At 37.5% G+C, this 8,746-nt stretch overlaps 1 pseudogene; it reads right to left on the reverse strand.

The window, feature by feature from the left end:
* Positions 1-6,930: 6,930 nt before the first annotated feature.
* LOC148013259 (pyrophosphate--fructose 6-phosphate 1-phosphotransferase subunit alpha pseudogene) lies at positions 6,931-7,582 on the reverse strand (annotated as a pseudogene).
* Between the last annotated feature and the right edge of the window lie 1,164 nt (positions 7,583-8,746).

Here is an 8,746-nt window from a genome sequence, read left to right on the forward strand (position 1 = left end):
TAACATAGGCTACATCTTGTATGTGAAGCATATATATTCATATACTAGGTTCTCAATTATTCTAAGCAAACAATGCAATGTGCAAAAGTGAACCCTTGTCAATGCTATTTCCAAAATAGGACACGAGTTTGGATCCATTGGGGCTAGCACTCCATTTCTCATGACTTTTTGATCATGTGCTGGAGCACTTTGTTGTCCTATCTTGGCAAGCCATTCTTTCTTTCCATCTTTCCCTTTCTTCTTAGTTTGCTTAAAACATACACTTCATTGTTTTTAAATCATTGCAAGATGCCATTCAACTTGATAGTTCCCAAAACCTTCAACATGTAAAGTTGCACCATTATTTTGTTGTTGAATAACACTGGGTATATTAGTGAGGTTAAAAAAAACTTTGAGTACTTCATGATCCTTCTTTGGTACTTCAAATGCTATAAGCCACCATATTTCATTCTCTGATTGCACATTGAAGTTAAAGGATGGTTTTCATTTATGTCAAGATCCAATGCTTGATCCATAAGTATTATACTCACATATTCAAGTTTTTTTCCCATGATAATCTCACTCTCGTCAAGTTTGAGGACAAACTTAAGCTTGCATCTACATTCTTCTCTAAAGACATATTATAGAACTTGACCATAGCCACCTGCACCCTACATATATTCAATACAAAGTTGTTGGATGCATTCAATACAAAGGTAACTTCTTTGGAATCGTACTTCAGTATATGTGTGTGTTCCAGATGTGTAGGCTCACCAATCAGTTCTAAAACTTTCTCATTTAGTTGTTTTCGAGCCTTCTTCATGTGAAATGGTTTTGGCAGAGGCACTACTCTCTTATTTTTCAAGACCTACTTAAAATCTGTATCCAATTGTTGATAGAGCATACTGTATGACTCAGAACTTGGTCCCACATTGTCACATAATCCATAAGCATTTGTAGCAGTAAACGAGTTGCTTACATCCCTAAGACATTCACTTGCGACACCATCCACAATATCCCTAAATTTATGATTTTCCAATGCATTTTTAACCATATCCTTGCTAAGGACTTTAGCAATAGTGTCATACTCTACATGAGGAAATATATTTCTCATTGTAGCATATTGACCGTCTATGATATTATCCACTTCCTTTGGTTAATTGGAATTTTTTTAACTAATCAGATGCATTGACATGCTTCTTTGGTTTTTAAAGTGGGCCCAATCTTCAAAGTTTTTATGAGCTTCCTCTTTAAGTTTCTATTCTTCTTCTCCAACTACATAATTTTAGATTGTCACTCAATATTCTATACTTGTGTAGCATGTATAGCATATTCAATTAGAGACATTGCTTGTTGTAGGATTTGATTCTCCCTATCCTTCTCAGCCAACAATCTATCTTTTTCCATCAAAGACTGTGCACATCCTTGTAATCTTGTCTGCATATTTGTTAAAGCTTGATGAACCCCTGTTGATCCTTGTGTCACAATTCTATATATGTATCCATAAAATCCTTCATTGCCTTCACAAACAAACTTTAGAAATGATGTAAGCCCATTAAATTGTGATGGCCTTTGAGTTAGTAGATCAGGTGGATAAATGCACCTATCAACCCAAAGATCCACATTTTTTCCCTTATATTTATTTCTTGTGCATCTTGTATCTTATTGCGTCATTCCTTTCCACATTTCTTTTGAATGGTGGTGCATATTCATCCTCCAATTGGAAGTGAATATCTCTCTTTCTCTTAGTACGTCCTATAAAGCAAAATGTATGACAATGTTAACTTGGATTAACATTCAAATCACATAATTATACCCCTTTGAGTCACTATATTTGCATTCATTTTTACCCAATTGGATCTTGACTCTTTCACTTGATTTCAGTCATGATAGACCCTAATCAACCCCTAGTTAGCCTCTAACCTTATCTTGGAATCAACTTCTTTTTAGGCTCTAATTTTATCTTCTATTCTATTCAAAATATACTCTCTCTCTCTCTCTCTCTCTCTCTCTCTCTGTCTCTCTGTCTCTCTGTCTCTATAAGAATTGGTCAAAGATTCCTAAATACATTTATATGAAAGCTTGGATAGTGAAGAACAATGACATTATCTTATCTTCTACCCAAATGTACTCTCTATCACTCTATCACTTATTTTCTTAGTTCATCTCACACAGTTAGATACTCTCTCTCTCGCGGGGGGGGGGGGGTCACTCATAAATATATGTATATATAACATGAGTTCAAAATAAGGAGTTTTTAAATCAGGATTTTGATACATTTTTTACATACAGAAGGGTGTCATATAAAGGGGTTACTTATAGATTGAATAGAAAAGGGTTGTATTTTATTTAAGAAAAATTAACAGATTAGGATATTTATAAATAGGTCATGAACGCACGTTATATAGAGGATATTATATAGTGAACCCCTCGAGCTCTCTCTCTCTACATGAATTGTTGCTTAAGGATTAAACAACAATTGTGAAGAATAATAACATCACAAAGATTAAAAAATAAAGATACCTCCATTATCACTTGATTGCTTGTAGTATAGATTGTTGAAGAGGGAGACTGCTTATAGTATAGTGTTGAAGAAGGAGATTGTGTGTAGTAGTTTAGAGAGTGTTGTACATGGACATTATTTGATTTCAGTAAATGGTATCAAAACCACTTCTCAATGTTGCTTCATAAGATTTTGTAAGCAAGAAACCATATTCTGGAGGAAAAGAGAAGAGTACACAAAATTTGGGATAAAACTAAAACTTTTAGAGGGAAGGAAAAAATGCCCAGAAATAGGCTTAAACTTGTCCAAAAGAGATAAATATTTATTGGGACTCTCGAGTCAAAAATGTGTCTTTGGGTAAAAGTCAATCTTAAAATATGATGTGTACGTCAACTTATACCGTTTTTTAACTTTTGTCCTTTTAAGAAGTGCGAATGAGTATGATTCTAATATATTTTAATATTGAAAAGTCATGAGGATATTAAAGAGTTTTCTATCAATGATTGGCTCCATTTTTGGAGAAAATAGAATTGTATTTTTTTAGTTGTGAGGATTTTGAAAAAAAGTGACCTTATCCTACAATTTGGGGATAAAATAATAGGTGAATTCTATTAAAACTACAAATATGAGATTTTCTTAATTGTAGAAGATATCTGATTATAATATTATTTGGAATATCTTTTTAGAGAGAGAGAGAGAGGTGAGAGAAACCCCTTAAGGTGCAAAAAAGAGAGTCCATATTTCTCCTAATGTTTTTCTATTATTTGGGAATGGGATAGGCACTATAACATATGAAAGGTATAACGATAAAATTTAAGTGTTAGACCTCGCCATTGGAATAAGTAGCAATAAAAGTTTCGGTCTGTGTATGTTAGTACAGGCACAGGAAAAAGCAACGAAATAATCCTCGGAGAAAGCGTGTCTTCAAGCAAAGGTGGGAGAGATGTTTTAATGCACTTGCATAAAATCATTAGACAAAATATATGCTATAGACACTTGTGGAAAATCAACATGGAGAGTCCTTATGTCTTGATTTATTTTCTAGGAGTCCTACTAGTCTTTCCATCATATTGCAATGCTATGTCTGTATGTTGACACAATAAGATCATGCATCCGATTAATAACTCTTTTAACCTCCTTGTTCATGACCAATCAACTTGTTTAGCTGTTGATCATGTACAAGAAGGCAAGAGGGGTCAATGAGGTCCTAAACTTATGTCTTAGATTCCTCAGTCTACTAGGATGGGGGTCACTATGGGATGGACTCTCCTCTCTACTATATGTAATTGCCTCATAAGCCATTGTGTTGATGTTGATGGCTAGGGGAGTGGGGATATGGTCAAGGGTAGGGGAGTAGAAGGTGGTTCTAAGGTGGTGGGACCCGAATCCTAAAGACTATTGAGTGAAACTATCAAGGCCATGAAGTCATAGTCAAATAGGTTTCATATCCATCCCCTACTGAGTGTAGCAAAGGGGCCTTTGATTGCCCAAAAATTTGAGGAATGGACTAAATGACTTATGTAGAATGGCCTAGTTGTTCTCCTGGTGAGTGATGATTGGGTAAGGTCACTCTTTTGAGTTGAGGGCTACTGTCTCTTTGGTGAGATAGCATCACTACAAGGATTCTAGCCACAAGTGCAACCACAATCCAAAGAGTGGTGAGAGTGTTGGCATTGATTTGTAGTATGAATTAAGTGCTTCAACTTTGCATGTGATGTCAAGTGTGACAATAACTACGTTGATATTGATGACTAGGGGATATGGTCAAGGGTAGCGGAGTAGAAGGTGGATCTAAGGTGATAGGATCCAAATGCTAAAGATTGTCGAGTGAAACTATCAATGGTCGTGAAACTATGATCATAATGAGTGTAGTAACAAGGCCTTTGATGGCCCAAAGATTTGAGGAATGGATTAAGAGACTTTTGTAGAAAGGCCTAGCTATCCTCCTCACAAGTGATGATTGGGTAAGGTCATTCTATTAAGCTGAGGGTTATTGTCTCTTTGGCAAGGTAGCTTCATTGCAAAGGTTTTGGCCATAGGTGCAACCACAACTTGAGGAGTGGTGATGAGAGTATTGGCTCTACTTGGTATGAACCAACTACTCCAACTTTGCATGTGATGCCAAGTGCGACAATAACTATGTGGCATGAATGATATGATTCTCTATTATTGATGTCAAGGCTCTTTAGGAACAAGAGTATCTCATCGTTTAACATTCGGTGACTTTGGCTCATAGTGTCAACTCTCTTTTCAACCTGTAAGAATAAAGTCATGAGTATGTTGAGTGCATTTCCTTAATATCTCTCTATTGCTCCCTCTCTCTCTCTTCCTTAGGCTCAACATCAATTGTAGATCAACCAAGAGTTAATCCTTTAACAAGAGAAGAAACCTATGACAATCACCATCAAAATTACCCTAATAGTCTCAAGCATAGAAAAATCTTCACATGTTGTATGATATTACCTTCAAACAATCCACTATAGCGAGCTTATGCTTTAGGATATTGAGGTATGATTGGTTTTTGGTATGGAAAGTTATCTTCTTTGACAAAGAGAATTTTCTTTTGATATATAGTTGTAACCTTCCTACATTTTTTTGCGATAGAGATATTTCAATCTATACTCTTCAGCAAGGATTGTGGTTATAGTCATCATAACTAGCCTAGTCTTGATAATTACCCTTGTCCCAAACTCCCCAAGTAGAAGTCTACCCCAAATAAATTGGTAAATATGTCATGTCATCAAATAGAAAAAGAGCACCTCCTAGAAGATAGTTGTTGTGGCTCTTAAATACATGTGTTTTTGCATGGCTTAGGGAGGTAAATACCTAGCATACCCGTCTTGCACAAGTAACTCATAAACATTGTCCTCTTTCTCTCTCTTTCTCTCTCTCTCTCTCTCTCTCTCTCTCTCTCTCTCTCTCTCTCTCTCTCTCTCTGTCCTATCAAAACACAAGAAAGAATCTAGCATATCTATCCTATGGCTTGGATCCCTCACAAAATTAATAAAAAAGAAATCCAGTGCTATGCATTAGGGATCCCTTTAAGGACCCATCTATAATTTTATGGTATAGAATATGTGGCTAAAGTTCTCATTTAGACTTTAGAAAGTGAGGTGATTTTTTATCTAAATAAATAAAATCTTATAATTAGTTTGGCTAATACTTCCAATGAGACTCATAAGGATATAGAACTTTAAAAGTATTGTTTCTAGAATAATAATGGTAGAATTTTCTCGATAATAAGATAGCAAAAGCATAGAACAAAAGATAGTTCAACCATGTAAATGGAAATAAAATAGTATGACTAAAGAAATGTAAATTATGAAGCACAAAATTATCAAAGCTTTGGTTGAATGTCTCTAGCTTGCAAGATTGATCATATGGAAACTTCTCTATTGAGTACATATAATCTCATGTATTTATCTACGTTTGTACTTAGCTTGTTGCACATGTAAGTGAGGGGGGATTTAATAATGGGGAAATACTAGCTACGTTGCCTAGTATATAAGGTGTTAGGGACTTGATTTTTCACCATCAGATAATAATACAAGTCTCCTTTTATCTTCACCTCTCTCTCCAAGCTTTCATGGCTTCTTCCTCTCTCTTTCTATATTTCTCTCTCCTTTTCTAGTAGTTCTCTCTCCTCGTCACTCTCTTTCTCTCTCTTCATGTAGAATTTCTCTCTCTTCTTCTCTCTCTCTCCTCTTCTTCTCTCTCTCCTGTCCTCTTCTTGACAAGTGGTATCAGAGCCATAGGTTCTTGATCCAATTGGCCAACATTCCATTCAGTTTTTTTTTAAGTTACAAAGATCTAAGAGCCACACGTACAGAGGTACAGACATGACATGGAGTAGCAGTGGAGTTACTAAGGACTTCTGGACCACAACAAGGATTGCAGGCCTGCATTAATGGAGTCCTGTTTCAAGTTTGGTGGGAGAGTCTTTCTCTCTCTTTCTTCTCAGAGCTCCTCGATCTCGACATCACTCACACTAGCAAGATCATTGTTGAATACATCTGGATTGGCGGATCAGGTCTGGACTTGCGCAGCAAAGCAAGGACTGTGAAAGTCCCAGTCATCAAAATCCCAAAGGGCCTTCCCAAGTGGAACTATGATGGATCCTCGGGTATGGCACTAGGTTGGTCTGGAACTCGATCATGTCCACATTCAGGGCTCCATCAAAGCGGAGGGAGGCCGTCACGGATGAAATGACCTATGACACAAGCCTATTCAAATTTTGTATGTTGGTCTGTCGATGTCCAAAGAGCACTTGTAGATATCAATGTGTTCCAAGAGAGAGTGAGTAGCCAAGTAGCTTCGCCACCAATGTCCAACAGAGATCCTTCAAGTGTTGAAGTCTGAAAAAATGGGGTAATGATTGAATTATGACGGAATTTTCATTGGACACAAAACATTCTCGCTTTGGTTGCATTAAGAAATGCAAACATTATTCAATTGAGCAAACAACCAGGACCACTATTCTGGATGGGCCCAAGGTTCTTGTAGAGATCCTCCATAAGCCAAGAACTTGCCCTGTGTGTGAGCAGTTGATATGGCTTCCCATGCAGATCCACTTCTCCAGGATGTAAAGCTAGCTTTCCAATTGAGGAGACACCAGGCCCCCTCAACCACCTCTTAACAATCATCATAGCTGTGATTTGTGCGGCTCCACACTGCCATTGAGAGACATCATGTTTGAGATTTGTTACTGTTGCCATATAACCATTCAAACTAGCTGCTACCAGATGGAAGCATATTTGACCTAAAGAATAGGCATAATCACAGTCAAAGTTGGAAGGCAAAGAGTCTCGATCTTGCTTCTCTGTTTCAATCTAGGACAACTGCACAGAGTCATCTGATTCCTTCTCCAACAAGAACTGACTTCGGATGAATGGAGGAAAAAAAAGAATCAAACAAAGCTTATGCCCATGGTGACAATTGAGAGGGAATTTCCTCCACAATGACACCTTGCTTTAGATGTCCATGGATTTCCTCTAAAAGAGCATACACCTCTAGTAGCCTTTCTATAAGTCCTTCAGGGAGTAGGATCACACCATGTACAACCCTGTTTGTACGAGACTGGAGTGCAGCATGAGAATGCATTATGGGGTTAAATTTTGGGAGATTTTTCTTCTATGGCCTTCAAAGCATGCATGGAGCTACTGAAGCTCAGCCCCTCCTTCTCCCATTGAAGAATCAAGCTTGAAGACTCAATTCTTGGCTGAAGATTTGTCATCATGAAGCTACTTGGAGCATTGGAGAGCAACCTTGGGACATTGGCCACTGATTCTCAACACTTCTTCACTAATCAAAGAGGTAATTGACTCTTGAACTGTCTTTTATTTCCATCCTATTACTTAGCCAAAAAGCCTATTGTTGGGAGAGATTCAAGTATTCAATCATGCATTTTATTGAAGGTTTCAATGCTTACATGCTACTAATTTAATCGCAGTCCTCTCTTAGGCTTTCTTGCATTGAAAATGGTCCATTCTGTGCTGAAAATTTTCACTACTATTTAGTGATTGCCTCACCCTAATCTCTTGACTTGTGATGATTGTTTGAGCATAAACTAATCTCTGAAATCCATTGTGAATGAGGTGAGATAGCAGTGAGTCACCGCTTGGTAAGACCCTACCCTTGACCCCAATTTTCCATTCCATGTATTTCATGAAAAGGTTCAATTCCTACTTCCGAATGCTTCTCATGCTGGGTGTTTAATTAATAAATGTCTGCCATGTATATTCCGTGTGAGGACCGATGCCACGCGAGGTGGCAAGACAAAAGAGGGGTGACCCCCCCTTGCCATCAAAGACCTTGAAGGGGTGCACAATGTGGCCCGGGGGGCACTTTGCCCACCTCCAAGTTATCCGAAGCCCAAACTTGTTTGCATGTGTAGAGATAGTTTGGGGACAATGAGAATTGGCATGTCATGATGATGCCATTGATGTCTATGGCATATTGATGTACTTGAGATTATGCCACTGATGTATATGGAATATTGATGTACCATTGATGTACTTGCAATGATGTATGACTGACAATCAATGCTAAAATGTATCTTTAGATACACATGCAGTCATGTATGCAGTTATGACAATGAATGCAACAAATAGTGCATGTATGATGCTCATATGTGAGTGACACGGTCATGGGAATGCTCATTTTCATGCTCAACAATGATGTTATAGTGTAGAACATGTGTATGTATGCTGAAGAAATGTATGGTTCCATGGGAGAAGTGGTTGCAGACATACAATAGACGGGGTC

The sequence above is a fragment of the Lygodium microphyllum genome, chromosome 26, assembly GCF_053477565.2.
Source record: "Lygodium microphyllum isolate KBCC chromosome 26, Lygodium_microphyllum_v1.1.10, whole genome shotgun sequence".
In the NCBI taxonomy this organism is placed as follows: domain Eukaryota; kingdom Viridiplantae; phylum Streptophyta; class Polypodiopsida; order Schizaeales; family Lygodiaceae; genus Lygodium; species Lygodium microphyllum.